At 44.5% G+C, this 21,122-nt stretch overlaps 1 protein-coding gene and 1 non-coding gene across 3 annotated transcripts in view; one reads left to right on the top strand and one right to left on the bottom strand.

Annotated features, from left to right (window-relative positions):
- The window catches only part of ASIC2 (acid sensing ion channel subunit 2), a 1,207,137-nt gene that overhangs the window by 161,418 nt on the left and 1,024,597 nt on the right, over positions 1-21,122 (bottom strand). The gene's annotated exons all lie outside the window — the stretch shown is intronic.
- TRNAK-UUU (transfer RNA lysine (anticodon UUU)) lies at positions 1,106-1,177 on the top strand. Its single transcript has one exon. It is a non-coding gene; the product is annotated as a tRNA-Lys (tRNA).

The following is a 21,122-nucleotide window of genomic DNA, read 5'->3' as shown; positions in this document are numbered from 1 at the left end:
CCACTGAGGTTGCTTCCCTGATCTCGGCCCCGAACCCCGGGAGAGAGCTTTCTCTTATTTCTTTCCTCACCTTGGTCAGAATTTCAGGTGCATGAGAAATGGAAGCTCACGGGCAGCTTGGATACTAATGGGTCCCTGCAGCCCAGCGCAGTCCGCAAAGCACCAGCGCCTTGGTGCACAGCCATCCATGCAGGCGGCAGGGGACCCCAGCGCGCAGCTGTCCGCTCGGGTACCTCTTCTTCAGCCTCAGTGCTAGTTTTCCACCTCAAGACCGCTTGGCTTTAATGGAAGGAAACCAGTTCCTGCCTTCCTTTTAGTTTCTTGGCACGTATAATGCCCCCGGTGATATTTTTGGCGGATGCGTAGCTGGCAGTTAGAGGACGTTTTGTAACTACCACAAAACAACCGTTAAGTACCAAAAAATAAAAAGAGTTTTTCTTTTTGGATCACGAAAGAATACAGACACGTCTGGCTTTGTAAAATTACTGTCAGTCAGTGGGCATATGGGTTCCTGAAAAGTTGGGCAGAAATCACAATATTGTGGAAAGCATCCTCGAAAAGCATCCCACTCTACCTGGCAAGGCCCGTACTCCTCCTTCGGATCCTGCCTAAATGGCTCCTTCTTTAGAAAGTCTTTTCTGGATCCCCTCCAGTGGAAAGAACAGATTTTTGTTGCATCTCTACCATGTGCCACTGTCTGAGCGACATTATATGTTATCGCAAATCATCCTCTCTACAACCCCAGAGATGGTAGCTGTGCTGTATTACAGGTGAAGAAAGGAAGGCTGCGAAGTGAAGAGGCTTGTACGGGTTTTCAAAGCTCATAGGTGATGCAGCCAGAGGCTGAAACCCGGACTGAACTGATGCTAAAACTCATGCTCTGTTCAAACAGCTGCTGAGTTAGTTCTTCTGCTTGGAAGCTCCTTCCCTTCTGACTTTGATCATCAGTCACATCCACTTTAAGCATTTGTTGACCGGTTCTTTCTTTCCATTTGGTGGGGCTCTGATGCAGGTATCATCATGGCCTTCTTAGGGTCTAGTTTGCTTCTCCCATAGGAGGAATGCAGGGAGTATTTGTGGAATGAAAGTAGGAATTGGTGGGTATTCCCTGACGGTCCAGTGGTTAGGACTTGGCACTTTTACTGCCAGGGCCCAGGTTTGATCCCTGGTTGAGGAACTAAGATCCCACAAGCTGCATGGTACAGCAAAAAGAAAAAAAAAAAGTAGGAATTGATTATAGATTTCCTCAGAGATATCTAATCTGCAACAATTTTCAGTGTATCTGTAACTCTTTCCTAGATTTCCTTGTTTGCCTCCCGTGGCTTTCTAGATAAAGAATAAGGCCAGGCTCCTCTGTTGATGGGATTCTCCAGGCAAGAATACCGGAGTGGGTTGCCATTCCCTTCTCCAGGAGATCTCCCTGACCCAGGGATTGAACCTGTGTTTCCTGCACTGCAGGAGAATTCTTTACTGTCTGAGCTACCAGGGAAGCCCAAGTAATAAGGCCACCTCTGCTTTAAGAAGCCTAGCCTCCCCTCACATTCTCCGAGGAGTAAACATATTCTGGAAAAGAATGGCCAGAAAACTATTGAAAGGTTGACTATAAGATCTTGACCTGAAATCCCCATTCACTGAAAACAGGACTTGGCCAACAATAGTTCTACTAATTTCCAACTTTCAGAAACATCACTTGAGACCACTGAGCAGTAGACCAACATACAAATGCCCTCAACATACAAAATGCCCTTGCTTCTTCTCTTGTTCCCCCATCACCATCCTCACTAGTCAGTCTTGGTCCTCCATCTTGGTAGGCATTCTCCATATAGTGACTTTTTGCCATCGCCCAGGGTGGGAAGATGAAACAAGAAGTTTAGGCAGAAGCAAGGATGCTTCTGATTGTCAGGCTTCAGCATCCAGCCCATCCCAAGCCTTTCAATGGATCTACTCACAATAATAACTGTGTTAGGAGTAATTGCCAATATTCATTGAGCACCTTTTATATGCCAGGCACTAAGTAGTTTCTGGGCTTCCCTGGTGGCTCAGACAGTAAAGAGACGCAGGTTCAATTCCTGAGTTGGGAAGATCCCTTGGAGAAGGGAATGGTACCCACTCCAGTATTCATGCCTGGAGAATTCCACAGACAGAGAAGCCTGGCAGGCTATAGTTCATGCGGTGGCAAAGAGACAGACCTAACTGGAGTGACAGCACTCAGGCAATCTCTGCAAACTTCATTTCATGAGTAAGGTAATGGAAGCTAAGCCATTAGGAGATTTTGCCTTAGTCACAGAGCTACAAAATGGTTGAGGTTGTATTTGAATCCAAGCAGGATATCTGACTCCAGAATTGCAAGTGTAACTACTTTGTATCAACGCTTTACCTTGAAGCATCCCAGCATTACCCATCCCCTCCAACCACCTCTTAGTCACCCAACTGTTTTGCCCAGTGTTCTTTGCCCTGGTCCTTATTTCAGCTTTACCTTTGGCACAGGCTGAGAAATGCTTTTCTGTTTGTCTTAGAGGCTCTCTTTCAGAATCTGGTTGTACTTTTGCTTGAGAACTACACACTGCGTTTCTGGATAACAGACCCTACCCCCAGCACCATGTCTCCAACAGGAGAGGGTGATCAGACTCCACCTGTCAAGGAAGCAAGATTCTCTGGCATGCAGCCAGTTTTCCTAACGAGGTGCACTTCTCTTACAAAAGGTAGTTTGCTAGCTATATTGTTAGCCTCCAGAGCTCAGTGAAGTCCCCTGTCTAGCCCAGGTCTCACAAAGGAGGAGGCGGGGAGCACTGTCTGAGTGACAGTGACCAGGTGGGAGGTGGAGAGCATTGCCCTGCATTCATTCCTGCCGGGTCCCTCCCCTCGGCTAGACCCTCTGTTCCCAGCACGCTCTGAACAAAGGCAGTACGTCTTGAAGAAATTCAACATCCCTTCCCGGGATCGGGTGCTGGCCAAGTGGGCGGAGGGAATGGTTTCATTTGAAATCTCCCTTCATTCCCCCATCTCCCTCTCTGTGTACTGGTCCAGGAATCACAAGTCTTTGGCAGTGATTTCAGGCTGGCTGATTTTTCATGGAAAATTTCTATTGGAAACCATGATGGGGAGGACTCATTCAGCTATTTGGGGGACCCTATGATGTTTAGAAACTGTGCTTCTTTTAAGTCTTTATTGAATTTGTTACAGTATTGCTTCTTTTTGTTTATGTTCTGGTTTTTTGGGCTTGCAGCATGTGGAATCTTAATTCCTAGACCAGGAATGGAACCCATTCCCCGAGCAGTGGAAGGCCAAGTCTTAGCCAATGGACTGCTAGGAAAGCCCCTAGGAACCATGCTTCTTGAAGCCCCCGACTCTTGGCCAGAATCCCATCTCCAGACAACATCCAGGCATATTCCCTGAGCCCTTGTGTGGGGAGTTTTGTGAAGCGACCAGCCTGCAGGCTCACATGGTCATGCGGCACTGGGGACCCTACCAGGCAAGTCTGATTGGCTAAATGCTCTGCTCCTTCTGGTCTTTGTGGGCAAACTGTGAGGTCGCCAGGGCGTGCCCTGTTTCACGTCTGGATATACTTTAGCAATGCAGAGCCTCTTTGGGGAGTTCTGGTTAACTGAGGAAAAAAGACAAATCCCTTTGTTGGCAAGCATCTGGCCAATTCATAGACTATGAGGAGCTGGAAGAGACTTCACTGGGGCTCAGTGGTAAAGAATTCACCTGCTGATGCAGGAGACATGAGTTCGATCCCTGATCTGGGAAGATTCCACATGTTTCAGGGCAACTAAGCCCGTGTGCCGCAAGTACTGAGCCTGAGCTCTAAACCCCAGGAGCCAAAACTACTGAGCCTGTGTACCGCAACTCCTGAGCCTGCATGCCCTAGAGCCTGTGCTCTGCAACAAGAGAAGCCACCGCAATGAGAAGCCCCCCATCACAACCAGAGAGTGGTCCCACTCGCCGCAACTAGAGAAAAGCCTGCACAGCCATGAAGACCCAGTGCGGTCAAAAATAATAAATAAAGTTATTTTAAAAAACTAAAAAAAAGGAGAGACTTCATTGGGACTACTAGTAGCCAGAGGTCATCTGCATCACAATGCCAGGCAACCCAGCAGAACCTGAATTCTGACCTCTGACCCAACACACAGCAGCAGAGAGCTCTCGGATAAGTCATTTATTTTGTCAGCACTTTGGTTCCATTGTCTGTAAAATAGGGCTAATACTCTCAGCTGACACTTAGAGAGCTACTTACGTACCACTCTTTATATAGATAAGATCATTACTGCCTTTCAACGACCCTATTGTGTTAGTTTCCTGGAGCTGATGGAACAAATCAGCCCAAGTTTATTGTCTCAAAGTTTCAGAGACCAGAAGTCTGAAATCTAGCTGGCTGATTTTTTTTTATAAAAAAAAACATTTATTTATTTATTTTTGGCTGTGCTGGGTCTTCATTGCTGCTCAGGCTTTTCTCTAGTTGCAGCTGGTGGGAGCTACTCTCTAGCTGAGGTGTGCGGGCTTCTCACAGCGGGGGCTTCTCCTGTTGCAGACCACGGCTCCAGGGCGCAGGGTCCTCAGTAGTTTCGGCTATGGGTCTCCAGAGCCCAGGCTCAGTAGGTGTGATGCATGAGCTCAGTTGCTCCTCAGCATGTGGGATCCTCCTGGATAAGGTATCGAACCTGTGTCTCCTGCATTGGCAGGTGGATTCTTTGCCACTGAGCCACCAGGGAAGCCGCCATAGCAGGCGCACCATTGGCTGGGCTGTGCTCCCTTGGAGGGAGGTAGGGAGAATCCATCTTTACCTCCTCCAGCCATTGATGGCTCCCAGCACTCCTCAGCCTCCACAACTCTCTCCCCTGGGGCTCACATCCTACTTTCCTTCCTCTCAAGGATACCAACCACTGGATTTAGGATGCACCCAAAATCCAGGATGATACCATGCTGAGATCCTTAGCTCATTCATATCTTCAAAGACTATTTTCATGTATTCGTGGGTTCCAGGGGTTAGGACTTGGAAATATCTTTTGGGATACGACTCAACTCATGGTACCTAGGACAAAGGTATCTCTCTGATGCCCATTTTACAGACGAGGAGACCAATCAGGGTCACACAGTGAGGAAGTAATGGATCTGAAATGCAAACCTATGTGGTCTGACTTCAGAACTTGTTTTTTTTTTTAAGTTTTTTTTTTTTTAATGTGGACCATTTTAAAAGTCTTTATTGAATTTGTTACAATATTACTTCTGCCTTGTGTTTTGAATTTTTGGCCTTGAGGCATGTGGAAGCTTAGCTCCCAGACCAGGAATTGAACCCATACTTCTTGCATTGGAAGGCAAAGTCTTAACCACTGGATGGCCAGGGAAGAACCCAGAGCTCATTTTAAGAAATCATTACATTAGACAAATACTGAGTAGAGTTGTAGATGCTAGAGATGCAATAGTACAGAAAAAGAAAAGAGGAAAAAAACAGATGCTGAAACTCTTCTTGGAACAGCAAGCAGGCCAGAGTGGCTGAAGTGGAGACAGTGACAGAATTTATAGAACCTTCTAGTGATTTCCATGTTTAACTCACATGAGATGGGAAACTCATAGAGGGGTTTGAGGGAAGAAGTGACAGCATCTGCCTCGTGTCTTTAAAGGACTCCAGAGAGACCAGTGGGTTAAGAAGTGACTATTGTGGGTCCAAGGCATAAACAGGAAGACAGCTGGAAGGTCCAGATGAGGATGCCCAGAGTAGGGAGGCAGTGGTGGTAGAGAAGTGATCAGATTCTGTGCATATTTTGATGCAACAGCCAATAGAATTTGCTGGTGGGTTGGATGTGGGCTTTGTAAAAAAGAAAAAAAAAGGATGCCCAGATTTTTGACCTGAGCACCTGGAAAGCTAGAGCTGCCCTTGATTCCTCTGCTTCTCCTGCAGGATACTTGTAGCAATCAAATGTAGTAACAAGCGGGAAAATGCTGCCCTGAAGCTCTGCCAAGTACTTTCCTTTGCTGGTGGTGGTGGTTATTATTATTTGTTCTGCGATTTGAAACTTTTTCCAGCTCCAGGTTGCCAGGAGGTGCCAGACTGGGCTGAAAAACTGTCAAGCAAATCACTGTCTGAATTACGAGAGAATATAATTATCTGACTGTAATTTTAAACTGTCCTTTATAAGTCCCTCACTCTCTTCCCTGCCTGTGCTCAGTGCATATTTGAGATTCAAGATGCTGCTCTCCCATCATAATGGACGAGACAATATCAATATAGGCAGAGACAAAGGAAACAGCGGCAGTTTGGAAATTATCTCCTTCGGATCCTTATCATTCTCCCCTGAGCCTCTGGATGTAAATGGAACCATTGCAAGCTTTTTGCTCTTTGAAGTGTAAAGTACGCGATGACTGGCTACTGTTCTAGAAGCGATAAATTCCTTCCCTCCCAAAGTGCCCAGGTTTCTGGCAACGTTCTTATCAATGTGACAGTTTCCTGTTGACTTTTTTCTTAATGGAGAGTAGTGTTCCACATTTGATCCATGAGTGTACCGGTGAATTTCCATTGCTTCTTCAATTCCTTCATTCAGACATTTCACAATGCTTATTAACACGAAGCTATTATTTTCATCATCCTTATTTTACAGATAAAGAAATTGACATTCAGAGAGGTGAAACTCACATGCTCAAGGCCACACAGCTAATAAGAGCAAGGCCTGGACCCGAGAACCAAGGACCTCTTCACTTCAAAGCGTGACCACCACACTAAGTAGTGGGTTTTCAAAGTAACTGGTTTTACTGAAACCAACCTTTACTTCCCACCCCCCCACCTCACCCTTTGCAAAACATTTTTTTTATTAACCTTAGTGAAATGTCACAACCATAGAGTGATTTTAATGAAAAACAGTTTTATTACTTTCAAATGTTATATAAATGATCAACTAAGATATAATAGAGTGCAAATAGTGACTATGAAGGGAGTTAATGAAAAAATTACAATTCATAATAAGCCTGTGGAACGCAGTGTGTATCATAAACACGAAAGACCTTTAACATTACAATAATTAATTGCAAGACTCAGAAGTCGCTGATGCATGAAAGGAATGCTTAATTTGAAAGCTCTTACTTTTAGAAAAAGGATACTGATTTTTAAATGGATTTCCCATACCTACTGAGACACCCAAAGTTCTCAGAAGTAGAGGTAATTTCAAATGATTTACTAAAAAAAAAAAAAAAAGACCACAGACACTGGATCTGCTTTTATATCAAAGTGTGAACGAATGGGACTCAAATTAGGAAGCACTTATTGGATCCTTAATAATCTTCCATCAGTGGCCCCTCATCAAGCCCTGGTTAGAGCAGTGATGGAACAACAGGGCACCAGTCACACTCTCCTGATCTGTTTTCCTGGGACCTATATCAGATTTTAACATTTGCATTCTAACTACATATATTCAGTTGCTATTGTTGTTGAATAAGGTGCTAAGTCATGTCCAACTCTTTTCAACCCCATGGATGGTCGCCTGCCAGGCTCCTCTGCCCATGGGATTTCCCAGATGAGAATATTGGAGTGGGTTGCCGTTTCCTTCTCCAAGGGATCTTCCCTGCCCAGGGACTGAACCCCTGTCTCCTGCATTGGCAGGTGGATTCTTTATTGTGAGCCACCAAGAGAAACCATTGGTACTTTGCAAAATTATCATTTGTTAGAGATAGAAGGGAGCCTACAGTTTTGGAGTCAAGACCTGCCATGGAGTCCTGGCTGTCACCTTGCTGTGTAAATTTTGGGCACATCCTTAAACATTCTGAGCTGCAGTTTCTTCATCAAATTGAGATGATAAAATATTAAGTGAAGTAAGTCAGACAGAGAAAGACAAGTATCATATAATATCACACATAAGCTGAATCTAAGTTAAATGAAAAAGGAAAGGAAACAAATGAACTTATTTACAAAACACAAATAGACTTACAGATATCAAAAACAAACTTATGGTTGCCAAAGGGGAAACATGGGTAGGCGAGAGGAGATAAGTCAGAAGCCTGGGGTGAATGCACACACACTGCTATATATAAGATAGATAACCAACAATGACCTGCTGCATAGCACAGGGAACTCCATTCAATATTCTGTGATAACCTATATGAGCAAAGAACCTAAAAGAGAATGAATATATGTACATGTAGGGCTTCCCTTCTGGCTCAGATGGAAAGAACCTGCCTGCAATGTGGGAGACCAGGGTTCCATCCCTAGGTGAGGAAGATCCTTTGGAGAAGGGAATGGCTACCCACTCCAGTATTCTTGCCTGGAGAATTCCATGGACAGAGGAGCCTGGAGGGCTACAGTCCATGGGCTGCAGAGTTGGACACGAAGAAACACAAGCTGGAATCAAGATTGCTGGGAGAAATATCAATAACCTCAGATATGCAGATGACACCACCCTTATGGCAGAAAGTGAAGAGGAACTCAAAAGCCTCTTGATGAAAGTGAAAGTGGAGAGTGAAAAAGTGGGCTTAAAGCTCAACATTCAGAAAACGAAGATCATGGCATCCGGTGCCATCACTTCATGGGAAATAGATGGAGAAACAGTGGAAACAGTGTCAGGCTTTATTTTCTTGGGCTCCAAAATCACTGCAGACGGTGACTGCAGCCATGAAATTAAAAGACGCTTACTCCTTGGAAGGAAAGTTGTGACAAACCTAGGTAGCATATTCAAAAGCAGAGACATTACTTTGCCAACAAAGGTCCATCTAGTCAAGGCTATGGTTTTTCCTGTGGTCATGTATGGATATGAGAGTTGGACTGTGAAGAAGGCTGAGTGCCGAAGAATTGATGCTTTTGAACTGTGGTGTTGGAGAAGACTCTTGAGAGTCCCTTGGACTGCAAGGAGATCCAACCAGTCCATTCTGAAGGAGATCAGCCCTGGGATTTCTTTGGAAGGAATGATGCTAAAGCTGAAACTCCAGTACTTTGGCCACCTCATGCGAAAGAGTTGACTCATTGGAAAAGACTCTGATGCTGGGAGGGATTGGGGGCAGGAGGAGAAGGGGACGACAGAGGATGAGATGGCTGGATGGCATCACTGACTCGATGGACGTGAGTCTGAGTGAACTCTGGGAGTTGGTGATGGACAGGGAGGCCTGGCGTGCTGCGATTCATGGGGTCGCAAAGAGTCGGACACGACTGAGCGACTGAACTGAACTGAACTGAACTGAGCAATGAAAGTTCAAAGTTCATATGTACGTGTATAACTGAATCTCTTTGCTGCACACCTGAAGCTAACACAACGCTGTAAATCAACCACACTCCAATTAAAAAAAAAAAAAAAGACGCTAATGATCATGTCTGTGTCGTAGGGCTATTTTGAGGATTTGAGCTTTGTATCTGAAATGCTGACTATGGTAACTGGCATATTACACAGTGCTGAGTTAAAGGAATCTCTCACTGTAATTGAGCCATACAACCCAATCCCTTTACTCTAAAGAGGAGGAACCAAAATATCAGGAGGTTAAAGTGACTTGCCCAAGTCTACCTGGCTATTTAGTGACAAGATGGTGTAAAAGCAGAAGCAAGGTATCCTGCCTCCAACGCAATACCTCATCAACCATTATGTTAACACTGAACAACATCTCCTCCTACATAGCCATCGTAAAATCTCTCCACCTGGAACATGCCAGTCTAGAAAGCCTGTGAGAAGATATGCTGAGGGGTGGGAAAGTCATGAATGCCCCCAAATTTCCTTAAAATGCTGGTGTCTGAGACTTCGGAAGGAAGGACAGGCTCCCTAGTCTTATGCCTTTAACCTATGTCTTTGTGAAACTTTCTCCCATGGCATGTGGTCTATTCCCAAATGTGTCAGATTTCTGGTCCTCTGCATTCTTCATAATCGGCATCCCGAATACCCTACCTGCTCCTGGTTATCCTGACATTTGAGTCTTGTTGCTTTTTCTGACCCCTTTTAATTTTTGTTGCTGTTGTTACATTTGTGGTTGAAGCTATCTTCTTGGGAGTAGAGTTGCTTTACAATGTTATATAACAAAGTGAATAGGTTATCATTGTTGTTGCTTAGCCGCCCAGTCATGTCCACCTCTTTGCAACTCCAGAAACTCTAGCCCACCAGGCTCCTCTCTCTCTCCTCTCCTCTCCTGGGATTTTCCGGCAAGATCACGGGAGTGGGTTGCCGTTTCCTCCTTCAGGGGATCTTCTCAGCCCAGGGATTGAACCTTGACTCCAAGTCTGCTGCACTGTAGGCGGATTCTTTACCTCTGAGCCACCAAGGAAGCCCAAATTAGCTATATGAAATGCCAATCCACTCCAGTATTCTTGCCTGGAGAATCCCAGGGACGGGGAGCCTGGTGGGCTGCCGTCCATGGGGTCGCACAGAGTCGAACACGATTGAAGCGACTTAGCAGCAGCAGCAGCAGCATACACATATCTGGGCTTCCCACATGGTATGGTAAAGAATCCACCTGCCAATGCAGGAGACATAAGAAATGTGAATCCAGTCCCTGGGTCAGGAGGATCCCCTGGAGGAGGAAATGGCAACCCACTCTGGTATTCTTGCCTGGAAAATTCCATGGACAGAGGAACACAGTGGGCTACAGTCCACAGGATTGCAAAGAGTCGGGCATGACTGAGCACACCGGGATATATATATGTTGCATGCATATATATATCCCTTCCCTCTTGGACCTCCCTCTCACCCCCACCCCCATCCCACCCAACCAGGTCACCCCAGAGCACAGAGCTGAGTTCCCCGTGCTGTACAGCAGGCTCCCACTAGGTATCTGTTTTACACACACATGCACATACGTCAATCCTAATCTCCCCGTTCATCCCTGCCCTCTGCCCTGCACCCACATGTCTGTTCTCTACGTCAGCTTTTCTTTTCCTGCCCTGCAAGGTTCATCTGTACCATTTTTCTAGATTCCCCACATATGCATTAATACTAAGGCCCGAAATGTCTCCCAAGGTCCTTCCTCGACTCCCTTCCCTTGCCCCCCACCCTTTTACACAGCTCCCTGCATTCCATCCATCTTTGTCCTCTTTGTGACAAGTACCCAGCACCACCAGCAGACCTGCTAATCCTAAGTATTGGCCTATGTCATCTGTGGCCTTGCTGGGTTTGTTCCAATTCAACAGTGTCAGACAATGAAAGGCAGTCCTATTTCAGAGAGTATTAAGCTCCCAGCACTAATTACCCCCAGAAAGTAGTATAGATTTATATCAAATTTAGCACCTGCTTAATGTAAGCAAATGTGTTAAATTCATGAGACCTGGAATCTTCATTAAATATCTCAGAAGCAATCACCTCCCACCACTCCTTTTGTGGAATTAATAAAAGAGAGAAATTTGCCTTCAAGATTGATTCAATTCCAACCCTCTAGCACCTTCTCCGGAATCTCTTATTAAAGCAAAACAAAGCAACAATAATAAGAGAAGTCTAACCGGAAATCAAACTGATCATGCCTGTCTGTACGGTTGCCCGGTGGCATTTGTAAAAATTGACTCTGTGAGTTTGAAATATCTCCTTCCTAGGGCAGTATGTTGTTTTTCAGTTTTTGATTGAGTTCTGTTTGCTTGTTTCACCGTCTCCTTCATGACATGGCTCTTGACGGTTCGAAGGGATAATATAGTCTCTATAAAACCAGCACCTCGTCCACCCTCCTGGATGACTGAGGAAGATCAGTGGTGGGGGCGGGGGGTTGCTGCACATGGAAAAACTATTCCAGTCTGGCTCAAACAGTGCACTGTTTAGTTTGCATAAAAACCTAGAATGGTTTTCAGATACAGGATAACAGTCAGCATAGGACGGTGCTCCCCAGGAGAAGGGCAACCAACAAAGTCAGCCCCACAGTCACCCTGTCTACTTCCAGGAGAGTTTCTAGGCTGCAGGACAGGGAAGGATAACCTTAGCAGAGGCTGGCAGCCTTCCTGAGTTGAGGTGACAGAGTTGAAAAATTCAGGCGTTCCAAATGCCTAGAATTCATGGGGTAGAATACCTAAGGGATAAAGTTGTATGAAGAAAGAGTTCCGGAGATGTGCAGAAAGTCTCCCTGGAGTCTTTGCTGAGAACTGATGAGTGCATGCCTATAAGGAAACAACCAAGGCTGAGAGACTCCCCAGAGACCAAACAGGGCCAGGAACCTTATATGTTTCTCTTAGCCAGAGTGCAACAACTTTGCAACATGCCAGGCTTCAAGCAGACTCCTCAGAAGGGCATTTCTTCAGTAGTGGAGACAAATTAGCCATAGACTAAGGCTGTCTTGACCCACCTAATAAAGCTTAAAAGCAAGCTTCTGAAGCAGGGGGTTGTCAAACATTTTCTGTAAAGGGCCAGATAGTAAATATTTTAGGCTCTACGGGCCATATGGTTTCTGTCTCAGTGACTTAAGTCTCCTGTTTTTATACAAAAGTAGCCACACATAAATGAATAAATGAGTGGACGGAGCTGGTGACTGTAATCCATTAACACTTCGTTTAAAAAACCAGAAAGTGGGCTGGATTTTGCATGCAGAATATAGCTGGCTGATCCCTGTTCTAAAGCATTAAAATCGTCTCTGAATAATTTGACAGCATCCCAGAACAAAGCCTCTCAAAATTTAAAGGAATTGAAAACCAACAGCAAACAGCAGAAAATTCATAATGTCTAACACCTAGTCAAAACTGATAAGGCATACAGAGAAACAGAGATCTACCGCCCATAATAATGAGAAAAACCAATCAATGAAACAGACCCCAAAATGAAAAAGATGATCAGATTAGTAGACAAGGACATTAAGACAGTTGATATACGTATAGACCATGTTCAAGAAATATAGGGGAAAACTGAGCATGATAAGGAGAGACAGGGATGATATCAACAAGATCCAAAGCAAAATTTTAGAGACGGAAAGTATGATATCTTCAGTGAAAAATACATCGGTGGAATTCACAGCAGATTAGGTAGCACAGAAGAAAAGATCACTGAAGCTGATGACACAGTAATAGACACTGTCCAGAATGAAACACAGAGAGAAAGGACAGAATAAGACTACTGGAGTATCAGTGCACTGTGGTATGGCATCAGATGACCTCATATTGATGGAACTGCAGCAATAGGAGAAGGGAGAAAAGAAAAAATACTTGAAGACATAAGTGAAAGTCGCTCAGTCTGTCTGACTCTTTGCGACCCCATGGACTATACAGTCCATGGAATTCTCCAGGCCAGAATACTGGAGTGGGTAGCCTTTCCCTTCTCCAGGGGATCTTCCCAACCCAGGGATTGAACCCGGGTCTCCTGCACTGCAGGCGGATTCTTCACCAGCTGAGCCACCAGGGATGCACTTGACGAAATAAAGGCCAGAATTTTTTTAAAAGTTTCATGAAAAGGATAAATCCATAGATGTAAATCAATCAATGAACAGCACATGTAAGAAACACAGAAAACTACATCAAAGCACAGTTATCAAATGACTGGAAAGCAGTGACAAAGAGAAAAATCTCAAGTCAGAGAAAAAGACACATTGCATACAGAGAAACAGATATGAAAACAAAAGCACATGTCTCAGAAACAATGAAAGCCAGAAGACCACGGAGTGGTATCTTTAAAGTACTGAAAGGAAATGACCGTGGACCTAGAGTTCTGTACCTAGTGAAATGTGTTTCAGAAACAAAGGTAAACCAAAGGTTTTCTTTTCAAACATACAAAGAGTGACTATTCATCATTAGCAGACAACTACCGAGTGAAATGGTAAAGCAAGTCCTTTAAGCAGAAAATAAAATGATACCAGATGGATATGTGAATTTATATAAAGAATATGTGAGTAAATATAAAATATTCTTTCTTATTTAAAAACTCTTTGAAAGATGATATTTAACATGTAAAAAAATGATGTATTGTGGGGTTTACAGCACATGTAGCAGAAAATATGTGACAAAAATAGCAGTAAGGTGGGGTGGGGAAGATGTAAGTATACTTTTGTAAGTTTCTTTTATTTGGTATGAAGTGATAAAATATTCACTTGAAGATAGATTGTGATGTTAAAGATTTATACTGTAACTCTAGAGTTGTGGTTCCAGGGTTGCCTATCCTGGGGATATTTGTCACAATGTAGGGAGGGGTTCTTGGCATCTAGCGAGTCGAGGTTAGGGATACTGTTAAATATTTCACCAGGATGCACAGGACAGCATCCTGTGACAAACAATTATCTAACCTCAAATCCTGATAGTGTCAGAGTTGAGAAACCCTGTTCTAGAGTAGTCACCGAAAACAGTAAACGAAGAGACGGAACTAGGAAGCCCACAAAGGAGAGGAACGTGGAATCAAAAAAAAGATAAATCAAAAAGAAGACCAGACTAGTAGGTAAAGAAAACAAAGACTAGATGGGGCAAATAGACAATAAATAGCAAGCTGATAGACTGAAAACTCAATCATGTCAAAAACCAGATTAAATCAAATGGTCTCGACATCTCAGTTAAAGGCAGAGATGGTCAGACTGGATATTAAAAAAGCAACACCCAACTATATGCTGTTCACAACAACTTTAAACATAAAAACAAAGATGAAAGTATATAAAAAGGGAAACCATGCTAATTCTAATAAAAAGACACGACAGTGGCTTTCTTACTATCAGATAAAGTAAATCTCAGAGCAAAGAATGTTATCAGGGACAAAAAAGTTCACTTCACAATGGTAAAGGGGTTAATTCGCCAAAACGTGAATAATAATAATAAATATTTATGCATTTAATGGCAGAGCTTCCAAACACATGAAGCAAAAACAGCTAGACTTGAAAGTAGAAATAGACATAACTATAGTTACAGCTGGGGGCATCAATACTCTATTAATAATGTATAGAATATGCAGACAGAAAATTAGTAAGGGCATGGAAGACTTTAATAATAATGGAGAAAGAGTGAATGATTTTCCCCTAAAGATCAAGCACGAGACAAGAATATGTGCTCTTACCATTTCTATTAAGCATTGTATTGGAGGTCCTAGCCCGTGCAATGACATAAGAAACAAAAGGCATATCAACTGGAAAGGAAAAAGTAAAACCGACTTTAGTCACAGAGAAAACAATAATCTATGTAGGAGATTGCAAGCAATTTGCAAAAAAAAAAAAAAAGCGACCAAAACCAATAAGTGTGTCTAGTTGATACATACAACAATATGGAGAAGTTTAAAAGTTATTATGCTTGGTTAAAATCAGACAAGAAGAGAACATATTGTCAGCCTCCATATCTATAAAATTCTAGAAAATTAAAACTAAAGGAGGGTGACAGAAACCAGATCAATTGCTCCCTACGGATGGAGACGGAAGGAGGGAAACGGATTACAAAAGAGATGTGAGGGGATGGAAATGTTTGTTTTCTTGATTGTGTTGATGGGTTTCAGGTGTCTTTGTCAAAACTCATCAGACTGAGCATTTTAAATATGTGCATATTATTGTGCAGTGATCATATCTCAATAAAGTTGGAGAAGATGCTAAAAGAAGAGGAAGTGGAAAGAAGAAGGGGAGGGGAGAGGAGGTGGGGTGGAGAGAAGGAGGTAGAGATGGAGAAGGCACATGAAGAGGAGGAAGAAGAGGAAGGGAGGCTGCCGGCCACCTAGAGCTAGGTCGGGCAACATCGCAAGGACTCCGTCCAGGCTGCCGCTCACAGCACTGCTTTCTCAGAACTCAGGCTGTCTCCCTGTGTAGCTGCCCAGGATCACTGTTCCTAACGTCCTTGTTCACATCTGCAGGAAGGATAAACACACTCCCTAAAGTTTCCTCTTAAGACAGAAAACACTTGCCCAGCAAAGTACTCCTTATATCTCTTTGGCCAGAATGGTGCTACATGCCTTTTCCCGAACCTTTGATTGAAGAGGGGGCTTGCACGTTGAGGAATTAATCCCAGAGTTCGCTGCAGTGATCTTACTCTAAGATATTTTTCTCCTCACCATGAAAGACAGTTCTTTTTCCTTCTCTCTGTCTCCTCTTTCCTCTTCTTCATCTTGTTTTTCTTCTTCTTCCTCTTCTCCTTCTACTTCTCCCCTCCCCACCTTCCACCTCCTCCTTCTTTCTATTCCTCCTCCTCCTCCCCCTTCTCCTCCCCTTCCCCTTCTTCTTAATAAAGACACATCATAGGTCACATTAATTCACAGATTTAAAATAGTATTTAGATATATTTATGAAAGATGCAGCTATAAGTGGGGACAAGAGATGGGTTTGCTCTGTTACTAAGGTGACATTCACTGAGGACCATCCACACGCCCTGGGGTCTCTCGGATGGGCAGGGAACAGAGAATGCCGCTGCTCCTAGATCCTCACCTCTGAGTCCCTATCCATCCAGCTCTGTGATGATACGGTGTGTGACTTGATTTCAAGAGGCAAGAACTGGAAGGCTGCCTCTGGGGCTATTTCTCATAAATGCATAGATATTAATATTTTACAGGTTAAAAAGCAGTGCCCAATTTTCTAATTGACATGGTCCTAGACAATAAAGCAGATAAATTAAAATTTAATAACATTTTTTTGGGGGGGGCATGTGATTCACTATAGCTATTTCTGGACTGAATGGAAAAAAAAAACCTTGCACGTAGGGTATTTTTCATTTGTTCTGAATTGGCCCTTGTTCAAGAAGCACTGCTCACCACAGTGGCCTACAGGGCAGGAATTTGCTGACCAACTGGAGAGCTCACCCCGGTTTTCAGGGAACTGTTTAACCTACTTGAAAGAACTAACGCATTGGAAAGTGCATTTACATGTTAATGCTCTAATTACAAAGATGTTTTATCTTCTCATTCAATGAGGGTAGCCCTACTTAACTCTACTTAGAACCCTTTGTTAATAAAACTTTCCCCAGGGTGAATCTGGAGATCAGCGACTTAGTTTGCAGTGGGTCCCATTTTGGATAGTTTGCAACACTCCAACACTCTTCTTCCCCAGCTGACTGTCTGAGTGACTTTGTGCCCACAGGTGCTGGGCTAAAGATGTTGTCCTGAATCTGCGCTTGCCCTGGGCTACGGGGGTGACCAGACCCTACAGAGCTGCACTCAAACACCTCCTGGAGCCTTCACTTTCCTGCGCGTGGCTCCTGGCCAGGTGCACTTCCAGTCCCAGCTGCTAGCCTCTGTCCATAGGCTCTCCTCTGCCTGTTGAATCTGCATCCACTATGTGGAAGCTGGAGGTACCTGGGAATTTACATCTCCTTGAAGAGCAGCCCTTAACCAATGACAGGCAGATGCAGCGTGTGTAAATACTCTGGCTCCCTTGTGTGCTCATGGATCAACTCTGAGGTGTGATCCTCTCTTGTGGAGACGGTCTGCACAAGACCTGGAGATCCGACGCAGAGACTCTGTGCCAGGGTCGAGACTCTGCATTTCCGACAAGTTCCTTGGTGATTGTTGATGCTGTTGGTCCTCCATGCTTGGAGTCTCACCGGTCTACGCTGTTTCCAGAATTACCCACCCCCTGCCCAGGACTGAGTGAAGTTTCCTTCTCAGGGACTTTGGTTGCCTTGCTTGGCTTAGTCATCTTCAAGGTTTCCCTATTGATTTTTCCTGGGAATACTCCTAATAAATCACTTTCGCATGAATCCCTGTCTCATGCTCTGCTTCTGGGGATCCTACCCTAAGGCAATAGAAAATAAGCATGTTGGCAGGTGGAGGATGCTAGTTAAGGCGCTCTGTGACAGAGCGTCTACTCAGATCGCAGGCATACCACAAAATTCTCAAGCCTCCTGACTTTTGTTTATGCTGGTCCATAAAGCTGGAATTATTGCTTTCCACTTCTCTGCACAGTCCTCATTTTTCAAGACTCTAAAGCCAACTGTGCATAAGTGTGTGCTAAGTCACTTCAATCGTGTCCGATTCTTTGTGACCCTATGGACTGTAGCCCACCAGGCTCCTCTGTCCATGGGGATTCTCCAGGCAAGAATACTGGCGTGGGTTGCTGTGCCCTTCTCCAGGGGATCTTCCCAACCCAGGGATCGAACTGGTGTCTCTTCTGTCTCCTGAATTGGCGGGTGGGTTCTTTATCACTAGCACCAACTAAGAACCAAAGTCAACTTAACCATGAAGCTATTTTTGATCTCTAGAGTCCGAATCAGCCCTTCCTCCCCTTGGTTTTCCCATTTTGTTGCTTGTGCCTTGGTTTCCTACTCCAAACAATGGGTTTATTGATACTTGCCCTTGTTGCTCTCACAGAATGGTTGCAACAAACAAACGAGAGGATAGATGTGAAATTTTTCACCAAGCTGAAAAGGTCTGTATGAGTGCCAGCTGCAATGACGATGACTATTATATGGGAAAAAATACAGCACCTGTTCCGTATGCAGCGTTTTTCTAAAATAGTTTTTGTTTCGGGGATCTATATATGAAAATTTAGATTTATAGCACTGGTAAGTAGAGAACATATTTTTTATGTACAAACTTAAGCCTTAAAGTTTCCAGATTGCAGCACAAATCTGTTACTTGGGAGCTCCCACTGCTAACTTCTAATAGCGCAGCTCAACCTATTACATTCTGTAAAATCAAGACCAAGGTCAAAGGGGGCCAGGTTCTAGGGTAGTATACGGGGTGAAGTCCAGCTTCTGGGATGTCTCAGCAGGGTTCCTGAGGACCGTCAGCTTTCTCGCCATCCACACACCAAACTTCAAAGCTGATCACAGTAGGCTGAGCAGAGCACTTTGGGGAAAGACAAAAAGCTACTGTTTGCCACTTCTCCAGGAATGATGACAGCACCCAGGCAGAAATATCTGGAGCTCAGCGGGATGTGTGAAGACCGGACTGAGCAAGAGAGGTAGGAGGTAGGAAGATGAATGTGGGAACAAGCTAAGTCGGGTTCCGGGCTTGAAAAATTATTATTCAGCCAGCTTGCCTGCGTTGTGACATATTATTTATTAAAATGGAAGGAAATTTAAAAAGTGAGATGTCAGCCTCATCCTCAACCTTCCTAAGCATAGGCAGTTGGCACAGAGCAGCCTCTGCACAGGATAAAAAATCCCAGATGATGGGAATGTGGGGGAGAAAAACTCAGAGAGCCTATTTAGAATCACAGAGATGTAGGTATAAGTGTAGCTTTGTCACCTAGTATCTGCGTGACCTTGGGACATTCCTCTACCCTCTCTAGACCTCAGTGTTCTTACTGTAAAATGGGGATAATCATGTAGGAAAGAGTCACTTTCAGGATTAAGTCGAGTATGGACGGAAAAGCACTGTGCCAAAACCTTCGTAAGACTATGACCATTATTACCAGCGATGATCATAATGGTGGTTGGGTTGATGTCTTACAGTATTTAAAGTTTTTTTCAATCCACTATAGTAAAAGGTTACTGGTCTTCAGCTTTTTTTTTTTTTTTTTTTTTACATTAAGAAATGAACCCTGTCCTCAAGGTTTGCAGGCTGTCAGAGTAGACAGATTTATAATCCAATCATTAAAAGATATTATTTTCGGTCAGAGAACACCTGTGATCATCTTTACTGTACAGAAGGGGGAACTGAAGATCAGAAAATCAAATGACTTGCCCAAGGTCACGCAGCTAGGAGGAAGAAGGGTCATGGCTCTAGCCCAGTTGTCTGATCCTACGCTACACCCTGAGGATGGCTGCCTTCACCTCTCTTCTGGGACACAGTGAGTGGACTTGGAGATCAATGGTCGGGAATGGACGAGGGATTGGAGGAAGACAAATGATTTGAATCCTGCCAAAATCTTATTGGACAGGATAACAAATCGCAAATGATGGCAATGGTATAGGTATTTAAATACCTATTATAGTCCATGAGATGAAGCAATATTTTGGAGAGGAGGAGGCTGCCCTGCTCTCATTTGGGGTACTGGGGTGTGGTACCCTGCCTGGGACTCCCAGCTGCCCAATTTCAGGTGCCTAAGGAGAGAAAGCACGGTCTGGGTGTTACCTACCCACACACCTTTTTAGCCACACTGCTTTCCTTGGGCAGGGATGTCCTCTCTAAGGACGAAAGGAGAGAGTCCCGCACTTGTGGCCAGGCTTCCCAGGCGGGGGTCCTGGCGCTGCTGCTTACCTGCTGGGTGAGTTTGGGCAGTCACCGGATTCTTCTGAGCCTCGGTTTCCTCTTTTGTAAAAATGTGGCACGTACACATGCCCTGCCTCACCCCTCAAATAGCACATCTGCCCTGTGCCAGGTTCTTGCTGGGCACTTTACATGTTTCAAAGGGATTAGGAGGCAATGAGGCACAGGATGGATGTTCCCGGAAAGTTATAAGCAGCGCTAGCAGCTCATTTTATCATTTCTTTACCATAATTCCTTCCTCATCCTTATTTTGCAAACAGGGAAACTGATACTTGGAGAAGGTTAAATAATGAAATCAAGGTCACAGAGCTATTGAGAGGTGAACCTCAGATACAAATTCTGACTTTAAATCTGTGCTCTTTCTACTAGGCTATGTTGCTTGCTTAAAAGCGCATGAGATGAGGACAATGATTATCACTGATGGAAGAAGCATGTCAGTGTTAGCCACAGCAGGAGATACTCCAGTTCTTTCCATCCATGGAGAAGGGTAAAAATATATGGTGGGGCCCATGGGGCATCCCCTGAGCTCTCTGCCAGGGCTTTCCCAAAGCCCAGGCAGGAGCATGGAGCTCGCTGAAGGGAATAAATAGAATTGCAAATGGCCCCTCTCGGTGAAATCAATGGGCCCATGTCAAAAGCAATAAGCTCCAAGTGCGAGGAGGCCCTCGCTGCCCTGAGTCGTGGCCCCATTCATCCCGCTTAAGTCTGATTAGGAAACACCGTTGCCCTTGGTGGCAGCGCCTGAGGTCACAAACAACTCCAGTGATAAGAGTGTGCCTTCGGGCTGGAGATCGCAAGGAACTGAGGCTAAAATTCAGTCCTGGCAGGTGGGAAGTGGTTGGATATAAATATTTTAAGACAACAAATATGATTCAGGAGGCTAGTTGGAATGCACTGATACCTCCCAGGGCTCCCGGCGGCATGACGCACAGATGGGAGTAGAAATCACCACCTCAGCATTAGAACACACGCTGTAAGTCACTTGGAGGGAGCTGTCCCCTGCAGGGACGCATGTCCGAGTCCTCCGTAGAACGCTGGCAGGTGGCGTGGGGAGCTCTGGGGTGATAGGGTGGGGACAAGAGTGAGGTAGCAGCCTATCACTTCATCTTTCTGAGCCTCAGTTTCTTTATAACATGGCTGGAGAGTGAAAGTAACAGTGAG

The sequence above is a fragment of the Bos javanicus genome, chromosome 19 (assembly GCF_032452875.1).
Source record: "Bos javanicus breed banteng chromosome 19, ARS-OSU_banteng_1.0, whole genome shotgun sequence".
Lineage (NCBI taxonomy): Eukaryota > Metazoa > Chordata > Mammalia > Artiodactyla > Bovidae > Bos > Bos javanicus.
This window is presented reverse-complemented; position numbering and strand designations above follow the sequence as displayed.